This window comes from Cetorhinus maximus, chromosome 21 (assembly GCF_964194155.1).
Source record: "Cetorhinus maximus chromosome 21, sCetMax3.hap1.1, whole genome shotgun sequence".
NCBI lineage: Eukaryota > Metazoa > Chordata > Chondrichthyes > Lamniformes > Cetorhinidae > Cetorhinus > Cetorhinus maximus.
Window position 1 is genome coordinate 21,433,675 of NC_135899.1, and position 20,611 is coordinate 21,454,285.

At 45.2% G+C, this 20,611-nt stretch overlaps 1 non-coding gene and 1 pseudogene across 1 annotated transcript; one reads left to right on the forward strand and one right to left on the reverse strand.

Annotated features, from left to right (window-relative positions):
- Positions 1-10,250: 10,250 nt before the first annotated feature.
- Positions 10,251-20,362, reverse strand: LOC144695535 (uncharacterized; annotated as a pseudogene).
- On the forward strand, positions 15,197-15,269 carry trnar-ccu (transfer RNA arginine (anticodon CCU)). Its single transcript has one exon. It is a non-coding gene; the product is annotated as a tRNA-Arg (tRNA).
- Positions 20,363-20,611: the final 249 nt, after the last annotated feature.

Genomic DNA, 20,611 nt, shown 5'->3' on the forward strand with positions numbered 1-20,611 from the left:
GACGAATGGTCTACTCCTGTTCCTATTTCTTATGTTCACCCCCCATCACCCGTCCTTCACTCCCCCCGTACCACTCCTTGGATTGATGGTTGATAAATCCCTTGGACCAGATGAGCTTCATCTCAGAGTGTTGAAGGAGGGGGCTAAGAGAGATAGCGGATGCATTGCTGGTTATCTTTCAAAGTTCAGTAGATTCTGGAAAGGTCCCTGCGGACTGGAAAGTAGGAAATGTATCCCCACTATTTAAGAAGGGAGAAAGAGGGAGAATGGAGAACTACAGACCTGTTAGTTTGACGTCAGTAGTAGGGAAAATGTTAAAATGTGTTATGAAGGATGTGATAACTGGACATTTAGAAAAGATTGGTAAAATTGGGCAGAGACAATGTGGATTTATGAAAGGGAAATCATGTTTGACAAATTTGTTGGAGTTTTTTGAGGACATGACTTGCAGCATAGATAAAGGAGAACCAGTGGATGTGTATTTGGATCTTTGGAAAGCTTTTGATAAAGTCCCACACAGGAGGTTAGTTAATAAAATTTTTAAAAATTGGAATGGGGAAACATACTAGCATAGATTGAGAATTGGTTAACAGACAGAAAGCAGAGAGTAGAATAAACGGATCATTCTCAGGATGGCAGGCTGACTAGTGGGGTACCGCAGGGATCAGTGCTGGGGCACGGCTGTTTACAATCTGTATAAATGATTTGGATGTAGGGATCAATTGTAATATTTCCAAATTTTCTGATGGCACCAAACTGGGTGGGAACATAAGGTGAGGAAGATGCAAGGAGGCTTCAAGAGGATTTGGACAGGCTAAGTGAATGGGCTAGAACATGGCAAATTGAATATAATGTGAATAAGTGAAGGTTTTCACTTTGGTAGAAATCACAGAAAGGCAGAGTATTTCTTAAATGTTAAGAGGTTGGGAAGTGCCGATATCCAAAGGATGTCCTTGTTCGTGAGTCACTAGAAGTTAGCATGCAGGCGCAGCAAGCAATTCGGAAGGCAAATGGTAAGTTGCCCTTCATCACAAGGGGATTTGTGTACAGCAGCAAGGATGTCTTGCTGCAGTTATAAAGAGCCTTGTTGAGACCTCACCTGGAGTATTGTGCACAGTTTTGGTCACCTTATCTAAGGAAGGATATACTTGCCATAGAAGGAGTGCAACAGAGGTTCACCAGATTAATCCCTGGGATGGCAGAATTGTTTTACGAAGAGAAATTGAGGAAACTGGGTCTGTATTCCCTAGAATTTCGAAGAATGAGAGGTGACCTCATTGAATCTTACAAAATTCTTACAGGGCGGATATAGATAAAATGTTTGCCTTGGCTGGAGAGTCTAAAACCAGTGGACGTAATTTCAGAATAAGGGGTAAGCCATTTAAGACTGAGACGAGGAGGAATTTCTTCACTCAGAGGGTGGTAAATCTTTGGATTTTGCTACCCTCGAGGGCTGTGGAAACTCAACCATTGAGCATGTTCAAGACAGAGATCGATAGATTTCAGGAGACCAATGACATCAAGGGAAATGGAGCTAGTCCAGGAAAGTGGCATTGAGGCCGATCAGCCATGATCTAATTGACTGGTGCACAGGCTTGACGGGCTGAATGGCCTACTCCTGTTCTAATGTTCCTTCACCCCCCATCCCCATTCCTTCACCCCCATCTGCTCAACTTCAACCCACATCCCCGTCATTCACCCTCCACCATCCCTTCTTCACTGCCCCATCCCCCACCTTCACCACATTCCCCCCCCTGCATCTCAGACACATGGTTAAATGGATAACACGGGACTACATTCTACATTGGTTTTCTGTGACTGGTGAGAGACTCCAGACTGTGGAGTAAAAGTATAAAAGTTTGACTCTCCCAGTTTTGAATCCATCTCCCTTACTGCTGCTGAAGGGCCTGTCCTCCATTTAGCCCCTGCCCCAGTTAAAATTGTAGATCTAAGGTGCTCCGCTCCATGGCCCGGTCCTCAAATCTTTTCTCTCCCTCTTAAAGCTGTCTGCTTGCCATTCCTTTGCGACTAGTTTTCTGTTTTGTCTGGTGGTGAGTGGCATTTCTTTCTGACTCAAGGTAAAATGGGACAGATTGTAAGAGACCCTCTGTGAATCTGACATCAGGTCATCAGATGGTTTTACACAGGGGCAGTGTCTGGATGAGAAATAGGTGGGGGCCGAGGATAGACCCTTGGTCAGACTCTAGAGCGATGGGGGTGGGAATATTAACCTTTGCAGGAGATTCTCTGGCTACAACTGAAGAGGCAAAAGTGGGCCAAGCGATAGCAGTCCAACTGACTGGACAACAGAGAGGAGTTGGAGGAGGAGGATAGTGTGGTCGGACATATCAAAGGCTGCAGAGAGGTTGTTTCTCTCTCCACAGATGTTGCCTAACCTGAGTATTTCCAGCAGTTTCTGAACATATATATCAGATTTCCAGCATTCATGGTATTTTGCCATTGTATTCGGAGAGCTGGGTGTGTGTACTTCACACAGAATCACAGAGCAGAAGAGGCCCTTCGTCCCATCGAGTCTGCACCGACATGTGAGAAACACCTGACCGACCTACCTAATCCCATTTACCAGCACTTGGCCCATAGCCTTGAATGTTATGACGTGCCAAGTGCTCATCCAGGTACTTTTTAAAGGATGTGAGGCAACCCGCCTCCACCACCCTCCCAGGCAGCGCATTCCAGACCGTCACCACCCTCTGGATAAAAGAGTTTTTCCTCACATCCCCAGCTAAATCTCCTGCCCCTCACCTTGAACTTATGCTCCCTTGTGACTGAGCCTTCAACTAAGGGGAACAGCTGCTCCCTATCCACCCTGTCCATGCCCCTCATAATCTTGTATACCTCGATCAGGTCGCCCCTCAGTCTTCTCTGCTCCAATTAAAACAACCCAAGTCTGTCCAACCTCTCCTCATAACTTAAATGTTTCATCCCAGGCAACATCCTGGTGAATCTCCTCTGCACCCCCTCCAGTGCAATCACATCCTTCCTATCATGTGGCGACCAGAACTGCACACAGTACTCCAACTGTGGCCTCACTAAGGTTCTATACAACTCCAACATGACCTCCCTACTTTTGTAATCTATGCCTCGATTGATAAAGGCAAGTGTCCCATATGCCTTTTTCTCCACCCCACTAACATGCCCCTCTGCCTTCAGAGATCTATGGACACACAAGCCAAGTTCCCTTTGTTCCTCAGAGCTTCCTAATGTCATGCGGTTCATTGAAAACTTCCTTGTCAAATTACTCATTCCAAAGCGTATCACCTCATACTTTTCAGAGTTAAATTCCATCTGCCACTTATCTGCCCTTTTGACCATCCCGTCTATATCTTCCTGTAGCCCAAGACACTCAACCTCACTGTTAACCACCCAGCCAATCTTTGTGTCGTCCTCAAATTTACTAATCCTACCCCCCACATAGTCATCTATGTTGCTTATATAAATGACAAATAATAGAGGACTGAGCACAGATCCCTGTGGTACGCCACTGGACACTGGCTTCCAGTCACGAAAGCATTCTTCTGTCATCACCCTCTGTCTCCTACAACTAAGCCAATTTTGAATCCACCTTATCAAATTACCCTGTATCCCATGTGCATTTGCCTTCTCTATAAGTCTCCCATGTGGGACCCTGTCAAAGGCTTTGCTGAAATCCATATAAATGACATTAACTGCACTACCCTCATCTACACATCTGGTCACCTCCTCAAAAAAATGTAATCAAATTTGTCAGGCACGACCTCCCTCTGACAAAGCCAAGCTGACTATCCCTGATCAAACCTTCCTTCTCCAAGTGGAGATAGATACTCTCCTTCAGAACTTTCTCCAATAGTTTCCCTACCACTGACTTAAGACTCACTGGCCTGTAGTTCCCTGGCTTATCTCTACAACCCTTCTTAAATAGCGGAACCACATTAGCTGTTCTCCAGTCCTCTGGCACCTCCCCGTGGCGAGAGAGGAATTAAAAATTTGGGTCAGAGCCCCTGCGATCTCCTCCCTTGCCTCCCTCAGCAGTCTGGGACACAAATCATCTGGACCTGGTGATTTGTCCACTTTTAAGCCTGTCAACACCTCCAATACCTTGTAACTCCCTATATCAATTTGCTTAAGAACCTCACAGTCTCTCTTCCCGAGTTCGATATCTTCATCCTCATTCTCTTGGGTGAAGATGGATGTGAAGTATTCATTCAACATTCTAGTGATGTCCTCTGGCTCCACCCATAGATTGACCTCTTGGTCCCTTATGGGCCCTACTCTTTCGCTGGTTATCCTCTTCCCATTGATATACTTATGAGAATATCTTGGGATTTTCCCTACTTTTACCAGCCAGGGCTTTCTCATATCCCCCTTTTGCTCTCCTAATTGCTTTCTTAAGCTCCATCCTGCACTTTCTGCACTCCACTAATGCCTCTGCTGATTTGCTTCCCTTGCACCTGCTAAAAGCCTCTCTTTTCCTTCTCATCGTAACCTGAATATCTCTGGTCATCCATGATTCTCTAGGCTTGTTAATCCTTCCTATCACCCTAGAGGGAACATGTTGAGCCTGTACCCTCCCCATTTCCTTTTTGAACACCCCCCACCCCACTGTTCCTCTGTAGATTTCCCTACAAGTAACTGTTCCCAGTCTACCTTGGCCAGATCTTGCGTTATTTTACTAAAATCCATTCTCCCCCAATCCAAAACATTTTTTTGCAATTTGTTGATTTCTTTGTCCATAACAAACTTAAACTGTACCATAACAAAAACAAAAATACCTGGAAAAAGTCAGCAGGTCTGGGAGCATCTGCGGAGAGGAACACAGTTAACGTTTCGACTCCATATGACTCTTCAACAGAACTAAGTGAAAATAGAAAAGAGGTGAAATATGAGCTGGTTTAAGGAGGGTGGGGGAGGGTAGAGCTGGATAGAGGGCCAGTGATAGGTGTAGATAGCCAAAAGATGTCATAGACAAAAGGACAAAGAGGTGGTGATATTATCTAAGGAATGTGCTAATTAAGGGTAGAAAGCAGGACAAGCAAGGTACAGATAGCCCTAGTGTGGGTGGGGTGAGGTGAAGGAATCGAAATAGGCTAAAAGGTAGAGATGAAACAATGGATGGAAATACATTTCAAAATCATGGAAATAGGTGGGAAAAGAAAAATGTATATAAATTATTGGGGGGAAAAAAGGGGGGGATCGGAAAGGGGGTGGGGATGGAGGAGAGAGTTCATGATCTAAAATTGTTGAACACAGTATTCAGTCCGGAAGGCTGTAAAGTGCCTAGTCAGATGATGAGGTGCTGTTCCTCCAGTTTGCATTGAGCTTCACTGGAACAATGCAGCAAGCCAAGGACAGACATGTGGGCATGAGAGCAGGGTGGAGTGTTGAAATGGCAAGCGACAGGGGGGTCTGGGTCATGCTTGCGGACAGACCGAAGGTGTTTTGCAAAGCGGTCATCCAGTCTGTGTTTGGTCTCTCCAATGTAGAGGAAACCGCATTGGGAGCAACGAATGCAGTAGACTAAATTGAGGGAAGTGCAAGTGAAATGCTGCTTCACTTGAAAGGAGTGTTTGGGCCCTTGGACGGTGAGGAGAGGGGAAGTAAAGGGGCAGGTGTTGCACCTTCTGCGGTTGCATGGGAAGGTGCCGTGGGAGGGGGTTGAGGTGTAGGGGGTGATGGAGGAGTGGACCAGGGTGTCCCGGAGGGAACGATCCTGTTCACTCCTCCATCACCCCCTACACCTCAACCCCTTCCCACGGCACCTTCCCATGCAACTGCAGAAGTTGCAACACCTGCCCCTTTACTTCCTCTCTCCTCACCGTCCAAGGGCCCAAACATTCCTTTCAAGTGAAGCAGCATTTCACTTTCACTTACTAAAATCCGCTCTCCCCCAATCCAAAACATTTTTTTGCAACTTGTCTATTTCTTTGTCTATAACAAGCTTAAATTGTACCATGTTGTGGTCGCTATCACTAAAATGTTCCCCCACCACCACCTCAGCCACCTGTTCAGCTTCATTCCCCAGAATTCGGTCCAGCAATGCGCCGTCCCTTGTTGGACCCTCCACATATTGACCTAAAAAATTCTCCTGTACACATTTCAAGAAATCCACTCCATCCAAGCCCTTAACACTATGTCTATCCCAATTAATGTTGGGAAAGTTGAAATCACTTAATATAATTACCCTATTGTTTTTACACACATGCACAAATTTGCTCCTCAATTTCCTGCTGGCTATCTGGGGGTCTATAATAAACACATAATGTGGCTGCCCCTTTTTTACCTAAGCTCTACCCACAAAGTTTAATTCAATGCCCCCTCCAAGATATATCATCTCTCCTTACTGCAGCAACTGACTCCTTAACTAATAATGCAATGCCTCCTCCTCTTTTACCCCCTCCCCTGTCTCGCCTGAAGATTCTATATCCCGGAATTTTGAGCTGCCAATCCTACCCCTCCCTCAATCACGTCTCAGTGATGGCTATTATATCACAATTCCACGTGTCAATCCTCACCCTTAACTCATCCGTTTTACCTGTAATACTTCTGGCATTAAAGTAGAGGCCATCCAGCCTTGCCTTGAAGCTTAGTGTAGCTGTACTCCGTCTGACTTGATTGTTTTACTGTATTATGATGTGTCCCTATTCTGCTAACATTCTGTGTCCCCTCCCCCTGCTGAATTAGTTTAAACTCCTCCCAACAGCACTAGCAAACCCGCCCGCAAGGATGTTAGTCCCACTCTGGTTCAGATGTAGACCGTCCCGCTTGCACAGATCCCACCTTCCCCCAAAACAATCCCAGTAATCCAGGAATCCCTCCCACACCAACTCTTAAGCCACGTATTCATCTGCGCTATTCCCCTATTTCTGAGCTCGCTAGCACGTGGCACTGAGAGTAATCCAGAGATTACAACCCGAGAGGTCTTGCTTTTTATAGTCTACTGCCTAACTCCCTGAATTCTTGATGCAAGACCTCATCCCTCTTTCTACCTACGTCATTGGTTCCAACATGTACCATGACCTCTGCCTTATCACCCTCCCTCTTCAGGATGCCCTGCAGCCATTCAGTGACATCCTGGACCCTGGCACCAGGGAGGGAACATACCCTCCTGGAGTGACGTTGACGGCCACAGTAGCACCTGTCTGTTCTCCTAACCTCAGAATCCCCTATTACTATTGCTCTTCCTCCCCTCCTATACAGACAGACTGCTTGTGGTGCCAGAAGCTTGGCTCTGTCCGCACTCCTTGGAGGAACCAGCGCCCTCATCAGCCTCTAAAATGGAATACCGATTTGCGAGTGGGACCCCAGGGGACTCCTGAACTACCTGCCTGTTTCTCATGGACTGCCTGGTAGTCCCTTCCTTCCTCAAGTCCCTTCATCTGCGGTGTGACCATCTCTCTAAACGTGCTATCAACAATGCTCTCAGACTCACGGATGCTCCACAATGTCCCCAACCGCTATTCCAGCTCTGAAACCCGAGCTTCCAGGAGCTGCAGCTGGACACACTTCTTGCACACATGCTGGTCCCGGGCACTGGAAATGTCCCCGACTTCCCACGAGGAGCACACCACGGCTTTGAGCACTCCTGCCATGACTTATCCCTTTAAATTAAACCTTTTAAGTCAATTACTCTCGGGCCCTTCTTTCCTGATCCTCGTTACTGTAGAATATACAAACTGTAAACCACAAAAAGAACTTAAACTATAAGCGATTAAAGTAGTAGATACCTTACCCACTACTTACCAGTGATTCCTTTCCCTTGTAGCCTCTACTGCTGCAGCATGCTCTGAAGATTTAAGAAGTTGGATAGCCAGGAAAAATTGCAAAGAGCACCTCGTCCCCTATGCACTGAATTCCCGCTTTGCACCAAATTGCCAATACCCACTCTGGCTGTGCCCCACTCAGGATGTGATTTCTCTCCTGTTCGTGTGCAAGCACACTGGGAAGCGAACACTATGAGGTGATTTAATGGAGATTTGAAACTAATAACAGTTTGTGTTCATGGCTTCATGTGGACAAATTATTTCAGTTGGATAGGTTAAGGAGGACCAAAGGCCATATTTACAATTTGTGCAAGGGCAGAACTACAGATTCATTGTTAAAAGTCACAAGACAGGCCAACAAGGTTATTTAAAAAAATCAAACAACAGCACTGGGGTCCATTTTTCGAGGAATAGAATTGAAAAGCAGAGAAGTTATGTTGAACTTGTATAGAACCTTGGTTAGCCCACACTTTGAGAGCTGTGCACAGTTCTGTTCTCCAGGTTGAAAAAGGACATCAAGGAACTGGAGAAGGTGCAAAAAACATTGGGGATGATAGTGAGAATTGAGAGATTGTAACTGTCAGGAAAGACTAACAGGCTAGTACTCTTATCCCTAGAAAAGAGAACGGTGAAGAGTGACAATAGAAATCTCTAAAATGATGAATTATAAAATGAAGAATTTGGGGGTAAATGGAGAAAAGATGTTTCCACTTGTGTGGAGGGGGGGGGGTGCCAAAACTAGGGGTCAGAAATATAAGATGGTCAATAATAAATCCAATGAGGAATTCAGGAGAAACTTCTTCACTAAGAGAATGATAAGAATGTGGAACTTGCTACCACAGGGAATGGTTGAGGTAAATAGTTTCGATGTATTTGATGGGAAGCCGGGTAAGATGAGGGAGAAAGGAATAGAAGGATCTGTTGATCGGTTGAGATAAAATAGTGGGGAGAAAGCTCATGTGGAACATTAGCACTGGTATAAAGCAGATGGGCCGAATGATCTGTTTCTGTGCTTTAAATACTGAGCAAGTTAGGCACTGGCCCGTCCCCTCCCCCCAAAGATCCCACGGTCAAAGTGTCCCTTATTTTATTTCCTCAGAGTTGGTCTCCCTGGAGTCACATTCACTCCCCAAGCAAGAGGAAATCCCCAAGCACAGTTTCAATCCTGAGCACAGAGTCACTCTCCAAATCACAGTGTTATTCCCCAAGTCAGAGTAACTCCACTAGCCCCAGAGCCACTCCCTGAGTAACAGAATTACTCCGAAGCACCTGCTCAATATCCTCTCCACTGTCTTCTCTGTTCCTCCCTCCCATGTTCCTCCCTCTTGTACTCCCCTCTTCTTGGATGCTGTGAGTCTTCCTCTTCTGATCTACTGTCAAACACATCCAAGGCTGCACATCCCACACTGATGTTGTCAGTTTGAAAGCATCCAAGGATGAAGAATGCTATTCCCAAACTAGAAATCTCAGTCAAACATTTACCAGGGGAACTGAGACAGCAGCTGCAACAAGTGAGGTTTTATTCAGATGGGACAATGATAAGTTTAAATCCCCTCCTGATCTGCTGCTCAAAGTCGCCTCCGTTTCACCGGTCAGTTTCCCAACCTCTGGAAACTAAATATTTGTAGCCATGTGAATTTTAAACAAGGGCGGCACAGGGGCACAGTTAGTGCTGCTGCCTCACAGCTCCAGGGATCCGGGTTTGATCCTGACCTCAGGTGTCTGTCTGTGTGGGGTTTGCACATTCTCCCCATGTCCACATGGGTTTCCTCTGGGTGGTCCGGTTATCTCCCACTATCCAAAGACATACTGGTTAGGTGGATTGGATACGGTAAATTGTCCCCCAGCTTGTGTGGCTATGTGTGTGTGTGTGTGTTTGTGTGTGAATGTGTCTTCTGTGATGGACTGGCATCCTGTCCTGGGTGTATCCTGCCTAGCACCCATTGCCTGTTGGGATAGGCTGCTAGTCTCCATGACGCTGAATTAGATGAAGTGGTTCTGGAAAAGTGAGTGAGTGCATTTAAACAATGTTCCTTGTGGTGTGTAAAATGGCTCCTGCCCTCAAACCTTGATTTGCATGTGATGACATCAGTGTTCACATCAATGAGAAGCCACAGCGTAAAAATGGATTTATCCAAACATCCCCGTTTCATAAAAAGAAAAAACATTGCATGCACTGTCATTTACAAGTTACTCCACATACATAGTCCATGAAGAAAATTATCACACATGAACACAAAACTGTTCTTTCTAATCTGTTCCAACTTTGTCTCTCCTTATACACACATTGCACACACAATCTTTAAATTGTTCAGCTCTTCTTATGGTATGTGTGTGAGTTGTTGTTGGCTGTTCATCCGGTGTATGCTGGTTCCAGAGGTAACGTTGTCTCCCTGGGGAATGTTGTTGCCGTGGCGAGTGTTGTTGCTGTGGTAATTGTTACTGCTGATCCGTTGCATTTGTTGGGGAACGGTTGACCTCTGGGACTGATGGTCATTCAGTTCCTTGCTCAGTTGGTGAAATCAGATCTGCCTCATCAGCTGTCTGTTGTGAAGGAGCAGCTTCTCCGGTTGCATGTAGATGTCTGCGGTTGTGACGATAGATCTGGTCGTTCACTTTCACCGTGTACGATCGAGGTGACAACTTCTCCACACAGGACCCAAGTTGCCAAGTGAGCTGACTTCTGTTGAGTGCGTTGAATGTTTTCATTTTGACCGGCTCTCCAACTCTCAGCTCTGGCAATGATTTGGCAGCTTTATCAAAGTGAAATTTGTCTTTCTGTCGTTTCCCTTTGATCTTGTCACTCACTCCCTATTACTACTTCTGGCCTCAGTAGTTTTTTAGCTGTTGGAAGTGTAGTCTGGGTGCAGCGTGACTGGACAACTTTCCATGCCTTCAGTAGGTGTGTTTCTCCACTCTGAGATTGCTCTGTACACATCTGTGCTGGGTCTAGTTGATTTTTTGTCTGTTTTCACCACTGCCTCAACCTTTCCATCTGACTGGGGATAGTGTTGAGATGATGCGTGGTGCTGAATTTCCCAATCATTCATCAAGTGTCTGAATTCTTCACTCATGAATTGAGGGCCATTGTCACTCATCACAATGTCAGGAATGCCATGACGACTGACGTGTGCTTTCAGGAGTTCTACAATCTCACTGGTAGTTATCGATGTCAGCTGGTCTAACTCCCAGTAGTCTGAATAATAGTCGACTGTGGCTAGATAATCAGTTCCAGTGAGAGTAAGAGGTCTACTCCAAGCTTCATCCATGGTCTGTCTGGGAAGTCATGAGCAGCTCTTTACCTTGCTTAGCTTGATGCTCACTACAAACACTGCATTGGCTGATGTGGTCCTTAATCTCATTGTTCATGTTTGCCTTCCTCAGACTTTTCTCACCTCTTTCGGGATAATGACCCGAGTCCCTTTGTACAAGATGCCATCTTGGGTGATCACTTCATCTCTGTCTGTCCAATTCTCTTTTACAGCAATAGGTGTGTCCTTGATGGTTTCAGGCCATCCTTTCATCACAACTTCCTGTAACATTTGAAGAGTTGTATCTCGTTGTGTAGTTTTCTTGATCTGAGCAAGACTCTTGTCTGTCAGATTCAGTGTCTCTGCTGGGTTGATGACTTCCAGAGCATGTTGTGCTGTTGCTTCTTGTTGAATCTAGAAGATTGCACACTCTGTACCAGCATCACCAACTTCATTCAAAGAGAGTGGAGCTCTCGACAGCATGTCGGTGATGTTCATCAGCTTCTCTTGCCTGTAGTTCACTTCCAAATGATATCTCTGCAAATGAAGTAACAGAAAATCAGAAGTAACAATCTTTGTAAACACTTTGGAACAGACAAACAGTTTGAAAAAGATACTTTGAAATGGCTTGTGGTCAGACTCTACCATCGCTTTCTCTCTCCCAAACAGGTACTGGTTGAAATGCTCAGTAGCAAAGACAATAGCCAGGCTCTCTTTCTCGATCTGTGTCCTTCAGTTTCTGTTAATGCTCTGGATACAAACACAACTGGTTGTTCTTGCTGCGTAAGGGTTGCTCCAAGTCTTTCACTGGCATCTCACTGCAGGGTGACTTCATCACTGACATCATCGTACCTCAGCACTGGGGTTATTGTCACTAGTTGTTTGATGTGAGTGAAAGCTGCTCCTTTTTCTGTGCCCCAATATCACTGAATACCCATTGCAGTGAGATTGTGTAGACATTCACTCTCTGACATCAAATTAGGAATAACTTTATTAGGTAGCCCCCGTATAGGTTCACAGATGTTCCAGAAGGTCAAACAGCTGTGAAGGCTTTATTACAGGATTCACGCCAATACGGTTTCTCCATGTCTGAGTGTGTTGATGGACCAGGAGATACACTGACTGTGTGAAAGTCTTGTCATACGCCTCAGACCCGAATGGTTTCTCACCAGTGTAGATCCACTTGTGCTTCAGGAGATCAGAAGAGTGGGTGGAAGCCTTGTCACAAACGTTGCACCTGAAGAGTTTCTCCCTTGTGTGTCCTGGATGGTCAAAGCCATCATGAAAGCTTCATCACAAACCTTATACGTCAAGGGTTACTCCCCTTATATGGATCCTTTGATGGAGGCGGAGGTTGCACGACCTCGAGAACGATTTGTTGCACACATTGCACGTGAATGGTTTTTCCCCAGTGTGAGTGCGGTGATGTACATGGAGGCTCGATGATACCGAGAATGATTTGTCACACACATTGCACATGAATGATTTTCTCCTGTGTGAATCCTCTGATGGAGCAGGAGCCTCGTTGAGTCAGAGAATGATTTGTCACACACCTTGCACTTGAACAGTTTCTCCCGTGTGGGTGCGGTGGTGTGTAGGGAGGTTCCCTGACTGCGAGAATGACTTGTCACACACCTCGCACTTGAATGGTTTCTCCCCGGTGTGAATGCGTTGGTGTACGCGGAGATCCGATGATGATGAGAATGATTTGTCTCACACCTCACACGTGAACGGTTTCTCCCCTGTGTGAAGCCGTTGGTATATGTAGAGATCTGATGACGATAAAAATGATTTGTCACACACCTCACACGTGAATGGTTTCTTCCCTGTGTGAATCCATTGGTGTGTGCAGAGATCTGATGACGATGAGAATGATTTGTCTCACACCTCACACGTGAATGGTTTCTCCCCAGTGTGAATGCGTTGGTGTTTGCGGAGGGTCGATGAATCAGAGAATGATTTGATACACACTTTGCATCTGAATGGTTTCTCTCCTGTGTGAATGCGTTTGTGCACGAGGATGTTCGATGACTGCAAGAAGGATTTGTCACACAGCTCACACGTGAATGGTTTTTCCCCTATGTGAATGGGCCGGTGATTCACCAGGCCCGATAATTCTGCAGAGCCCTGGTCACACAGCTCACACTTGAACGGCTTCTCCCCTGTTAGAATGCGTCGGGGATTCATGAGCGTTGATGACTGTGCGAAAGCTCGATCACACAACTCACACTTGAATGGTTTCTCTTCCATGAAGCTACCCTTGTGTTAACAGTTGTAAAATAGATGCACCATGTGTGTTAGGAGATCTTATGAGCCTATGGATCCCTCCTCACACCTCACACATGAACAGCCTTCATCCTCGGAGGCTTTCAAACTGACAACATCAGTGTGGGATATGTAGCCTTAGAAGTGTTTGACAGCAGATCATAAGAGGATGACCCACAGCATCCAAGGCAGCGATGATGTGTAGTGGTGGGATCAGCACGTGCACAGGAGAGAGGAACACAGGAGAGAAGGCTCAGCGAGTGTTTCGGTGCTCGGGCCATGCCCTGTGCTTGGAGGGACTGGTACTCAGGGATTGACTCTGTGACTGAGGGAATGACAATGGGGAGTGATTTCTCAGTCCTTGTCAGACCTCTCTAGAGGCCTCTCACCCATCACCTGATGCAACCTCACCCTGCCTGACCACTCGATCTGCCCCTCACCTGTCGCCTGACCCCATTTCCCTTCCCAGGATTCTGGAGGTAAAAACATGTTCAAGGACTTTGGAGAGGAAGGGGAGGTTGAAGATTGGATGATAGTTTGCAAGGGTGGAGGGGTCAAAGGTTGTTTTTTTTTTTGAGGAGGGGGTGATAACAGCAGATTTAAAGGAGAGAGGGATAACATCTGAAGAGAGAGAACCGTGAACAATATCGGCTAACATGGGGACCAGGAGGGGAAGTTGGATGATCAGCAGTTTAGTGAGAATAGGGTCGAGGGAACAGGAGGTGGGTCTCATGGACAGGATGAGCTCAGAGAGGGTATGAGTGGAGATAGGAGAGAAACTAGAGAAAGATGTGAGTTCAGGGCGCGAGCAGGGGGGAGCATTAATGGAAGTTTGTCCAGACGGGCTAGTGGAAGGGAGGGAAGTGGCAGAGGCAGCTGATAGGATTGTTTCAACCTTATTTGCCTGAGCAGAGAGGTCAATAACCAGGGAGCAGAGATTTAAAGTAATTGATGGAAGGATTAGAGAGGTTTTGAGGAGTAGTTTTTTCACCCAAAGGGTGGTGAGGGTCTGGAACTCACTGTCTGAAAGGGTGATAGAGGCAGAAACCCTCAACACACTTAAAAAACACTGGGATATGAACTTGAAGGAATAACTTCTCCACATTTAAAATGGAGATGGAATAACTTCTCCACGTTGACTCTGTCCCATCAAACACTCACAGAGAAGGTACAGCACGGGTTAGATACAGAGTCAAGCTCCATCTAAACTGTCCCTGGATGTCCACTGGCAGTGGATGGTTAACCAGTTGTCCGCCATAACCTTTCAATTCTGTGTCTCTTGGACTTAAGGGAGTGGATATGAAGTCTGGACCCAGGGAGAGGGCCAGGGTGAGAGAGGGGAATGGTTTTATTGGGGACTCAGGCATCTCAGGTGGAGGTGAGGGTGGGGTTGAGTAAATCAGGAGCTGCAGAAATGTTGTGTGAACGGAGGCCCAAAGGCCTAGACAGTTGGGATTTGGAGAGTACAGTTGTTAGTGAATTGGGGAATAGTTTTTTTCAGGGACAGATACAGAAGGAGGTAGAGCTGGAATGTGGGAGGGGGATGTGGGTGCTGAGTAACACATGGAAGTGATCAGAGATGGCCTTCTCTGTGATTGATACGATGAGAGTAGTGAGATCAGGTCAAGGAGGTGGCCGGGAATCTGGGTTGGGGAAATCACTGAAACTTCGAGTCAGGACAAGTAGGGAAACTTCCGGAAAGACAATTGCTTCTCACGTAAAATCTATACTTTGCCAGCATTAATTACTGACACACAAAAAGCAAACCCCGATCTTGTCAGCTCATTACTGGAATGTTTGGAATTGATCCAATCTGGTTGTGGATGTAAAGAAAGGGCCGGCCTACAAAAAGGCATCAAATTTGGCAACGATTACATCAAGCCAAAGGGTCAAAGCTACAATCATCAAGCCCCATCTTGTCCAGCCCCAGTGGCTTAATGGAGAAGGCATTGGCCTCCTAAGCCAGGGATTGTGGGTTCAAGTCCCATCTGGGGTGGAGTAAAGTATGGTCTGGAAACACATTCTGTGACAGTCAGGGAACTTTCTGTTTAACTTCTCAACCAATCTGGGCAGTTCCTGTTCAGCCCCTTTCTCACTCTGTCACTGGCTTTCCACTGACACAAACCAATGCAATGTTTCTCCCAAGCTGTGCACCATCCCAACACTCAGGGAACAATGTTGCCTCCACTTTCTTTGTCACAAAACCATCATATTATTGTGGTTTTATGGTCGTCTGTGTGGCTGATTTAATTAAATTAGAGTCAGAAAGACTGCAAGGTTGAAATTATGAAAAGAGGTGTAAAACAGACTTTTGAAATGGAGATGGACAAGCTAGGATGAGGGTTCCACTGATAAGGTGTAAAGGAAATTTGCATTTTAAGAAAAGTGGAAAGGGGTTTAGGTTTCAAAGAGAGGTAGCATGTTGACAACTAACAAGGTAAATAGGGCAAGGGTATTATGTTTATTTTTCCCAAAAGGAAAGAGGTTATTTTGACATGAAAGCTTTTTATATTATGGGAAAAGTAAATTTCCAAAGACCTGTAGAACAATGGAACTTACAGATTGAAGAGAGAGAAATCACATATAAAGAAGGATGGAAGGCTATGTAGGGGGTGTGGCCATGTGAGATCGAAAGGTGAACTATGTGAAGCAGTCCTTGGGGAAAAGCCTCCACCCATTTAAGCAGAAGTCTGAGGTGTCCAATAACTAAAGTTGTATTCAAAGCCTTTTGAATTCTACTGTTGAGTGGATGCTGTGGTAACCTTGCTGGATTGATTTTATAATTTCAGATCTGTTTTGGACTGTTGCCTTAAAGGAGGTGTGTAGTTAGGAGCCTGTTTAGTTAAGAATTTTGGGGACTGTTAAGACTAAATAACCATGAAACTGTAATCTTATGTGTATTTATTGTTTCATTTTTTCTCTTTTGTTAATAAAGGTTTTAACTTAATTTTAAACTCTCTAAAAGTGTTAGTCGACTCTATTCTTCTGAATTCAGTGCATAAACCATGTCGCAATAAATAAAAATTGCAAAACCGTTGTGATAGCGTTGCCAAGTTTCCCTTGTGGATTTGGTCCGCATGGCACATAACACCTGCCACATCATAACACATTAACTCTTCTCTTCAATTTACTCAACACCCCACAGTTACTTCTTTGAAATGTCACAGAATCACACAGTGCAGAAGAGGCCCTTCGGCCCATCGAGTCTGCACCGACACGTGAGAAACACCTGACCTACCTACCTAATCCCATTTACCAGCACTTGGCCCATAGCCTTGAATGTTATGACATGCCAAGTGCTCATCCAGGTACTTTTTAAACGATGTGAGGCAACCCGCCTCCACCACCCTCCCAGGCAGCGCATTCCAGACCATTACCACCCTCTGGGTAAAAATGTTTTTCCTCACATTCCCCCCCCTAAACCTCCTGCCCCTCACCTTGAACTTATGTCCCCTCGTATCTGACCCTTCAACTAAGGGGAACAGCTGCTCCCTATCCACCCTGTGCATGCCCCTCATAATCTTGTACACCTCGATCAGGTCTCCCCTCAGACTTCTCTGCTCCAACGAAAACAACCCAAGTCTATCCAACCTCTCATCATAACTCAAGTGTTTCACCCCAGGCAACATCCTGGTGAATCTTCTCTGCATCTCCTCCAGTGCAATCACATCCTTCATATAATGTGGCGACCAGAACTGCACACAGTACTCCAGCTGTGGCCTTGTCGAGGTTCTATACAACTCCAACATGACCTCCCTACTTTTTTAATCTATGTCTCAATTAATAAAGGCAAGTGTCCCATATGCGTTTTTCACCACTCCGCTAACATACCCCTCAGCCTTCAGAGATCTATGGACACGCACGCCAAGCTCCCTTTGTTTCTCAGAACTTCCTAGTGCTATGCCGCTCATTGAATATTTCCTTGTCAAACTGTCAACTGATAATATGTAAATTTGGATTCATCGATTTATGTCAGAAGGGTATTAAGAAATATGGAAATAAGTGGGGTGGATTGGGTTAATATACAAATCAGCCATAATCTAATTGAATGGTCAAACAGGCTTGAGGGTGAATGGCCTCCCCTGTTCCAATGTTCCAAAGTTTATCAGAGGATTAGGATCAAAAAACAGGGAAATGGATTTGAGACGAAAGCAAAACACTGCGGATGCTGGAAATCTGGAACAAAAACAAAAATACCTGGAAAAACTCAGCAGGTCTGACAGCATCTGTGGAGAGGGATACAGTTGACGTTTCGAGTCCGTATGACCCTTCATCAGAACTATATGTCTTAGTTCTGATGAAGGGTCATATGGGCTCAAAAAGTCATCTGTATCCCTCTCAGCAGATGCTGTCAGACCTGCTGAGTTTTTCCAGGTATTTTTGTTTTTGAAATGGATTTGAGACATGGGTCAGCCATCATGGAATTAAATTGGGACTGGGATCGGGGGGGCTGAATGACCTCCACCTGTTGCTGCAAATGTGTACAACAACATAACATCATTGTTAGGAGACAAACAATCCCATCCCTGTCCATCACCCATGCACCCTGTTCTCTGGGTTGTAACTGAGTGGAAACCTGTTATTGTATTTGAGCACAATGAATCATTGTCACCAAAATGAAGCCCAAGGGTTTGATAAGCTCTGTTTAATCAAAGTGAAGACCCATTAACTGGACGGGTCAAACCGTGTGATCACAGGACAAGCCTCACACTGCACATCCCAGTGTTATCAGACATCACAATAGTTTATAAATGGGGTCACTGTGGGGCAGGAGACTGCACAACCAGTTTGAGTGAAGGAAAGGGAACTGCACTGACTGTGACAATGGAAATATCACTCACTAGCTGATACTTGGAGGTTTGTTGCTGTAGAAGGTTTATTTTGACCTGTCATTCAAGCTTCAGAGTTCGAGGTCAGTCGATGAGGACTGAGCTGAGAAATGTCTTCAAGTGGGGGATCATTTATTTTGAACCTCAGAAAGATAAATCATTTTCCAAATGATGAGAATCTCAGAGATGTTTCGAGTCCAATGAGATCCGAAGAAAAGTCATAATGAATTCGAAACTTTACCTCTGATTCTTTCTTTACAGGTGTTGCCAGATCTGCTGAGTTTTTCCAGCACATTCTGTTTTTCTCCAGCATCCACATTATTTTGTTTTTTTTTACTGAAACAAACTTATAAAAAAATTGTGTGACTAACTGAAGCAATTTTATTTAATGGTGATACGTTGTGATCTGATTGGCTTCATGATCAATGCTGTATGTAAACATCTCCAGGATAATTTCTTCACTATTTTACAACATGTTTGTGTTTCACTAAATGGTGTTGGGGTTTGTACAGGGAGCCCAGAGCCTGAGGAATTATTCGTGTGGCTCAGACAAGTATAAGCCCTGATGTCCTGGCTAACATGGATCCTGCAATCAACATCACAAAAACAGGTTATCTGATCATTATCACATTGCTGTTTGTGGGAGCTTACTACGCACAAAGTGCCTGCCATGTTTCCTACATTACAACAGTGACTACACTTCAAAAAGCACTTCACTGGCTGTAAAGTGTTTACGGACACCCTGAGTTTCTGTAAGTTGATATAAGGAAAGTTTTTTTTCTTTGGGAAATGTTACACTTCCTGTGAACTGGAAATTATAAACCCATTGATGGAGAAAGTAAACCAGCCCACAATGACATTGATCAATATATTGTGTATAGGACTCATAATGTAGGCTCCTGAGTGTTTCAGTGAATAGGAACACACCATGTGACAAATCAGGTAGTTTGAGTTGAAGTAGAATGTAAATTTATTGTGAGTTATAAATCTGTACAGAAGATTGATAAAACAGCAGACAAACAACAACACAATAATCAGTCTCCATCAAACTTTGAATCAACCAAAATAACAAAGCATTTGAAAAAGACTCAAATCTTTCCCAGAACATGAAATGAATCTTGAAGAGAGTAAGGGGAACATATCACACCGTTATTACATTGAGGTATGATGGGCTGAGGGAACTCAGGTCCGTAGAGACTCACACCCACTCCCTCACCATACTCAGGATAGTAGTCCTCCCAGCCAGGAGAGTACAAACATTACCCATGGTATTAGTCAAACACCCGTCACCTGAAGAGGGTCTGTCTATAATTCACATCACCAACTAAAGCAGGGTCCGATTCTACCCCATAACCACTCCTGAGAGCTGCCTCGCTTTACTAACACAAATATTCCAAATGGAAGTTTCCAGAAAATCCAGACAAATGTGTGAAGGTTTTATTACAGAACTCGCTCTGATAGGATTTCTCCCCAGTGTGAGTACATGGATGGACCAGGAGAGACACTGACTGTGTGAAAGCCTTGTCACAAAATCACACCTGAAGAGTTTCTCCGCTGTGTGAATCCTCTGGTGCCCCATAAGGGTCGAAGACATCACAAAAGCTTTATCGTAAGTCTCATACTTGAAGGGTTACTTTCCTGTGTGGATCCTCCGGTGGAGCAGGAGGTTTGATGAAGCTTTTTTGAAGCCTTTGTCACACAGCTCACACCTGAATGGTTTCTCCCCAGTGTGAACGTGTTGGTGTTGCAGCAGTGTCAATGGCTGTGTGAAGAATTGGTCACAAACCTCACATTTGAAGGGCTTCTCCCCTGTGTGAATCCTCTGGTGCCTCAGGAGATCAGTGGCTTGGGTGAAAGCCTTATCACAATCCTCAAGGCTGAATGGCTTCTCCCCTGTGTGAGCGCGTTGGTGTGAGCGGAGGTACAGTATCTGTGAGAATAATTTGTCATATGCCTCACACTTGAATGGTTTCTCCCCTGTGTGAATGCGCTGGTGATTCAGGAGAGTCGAAGAGTTTGTGAAGGCTTTGTCACACAACACACACTTGAACAGTTTCTCCCCAGTGTGCACGCGTTGGTGTCTTTGGAAGTCAAATGCATGTGAGAATGTTTTCTCGCACACTTTACATATGAATGGTTTCTCCCCTGTATGAATGTGCCAATGATACATCAGACCCGATGACTGTGCAAACACCCTAGTCACACACCTTACACTTGAATGGCTTCTCCCCGTGTGAATGCGTCGGTGTTTCACGAGCATCAATGAATTTGCTTAGGCTTGATCACAGACCTCACAGTTGAATGGTTTCTCTTCCATGAAGCTGTCCTTTGTGAAATATTGGACAACAGATGTACCTCGTGTGTTAGGAGATCATGAGTCTGTGGAGTCCTCCTCACACACCTCACACTTGAGCAGCGTCTCACCTGTAGGCATGAGTCACTGGTTCATGTGGCTCAATGAATGATTGAAGCTCTCACCACACTTGGAGCCCACTCACACTTCTTCCCA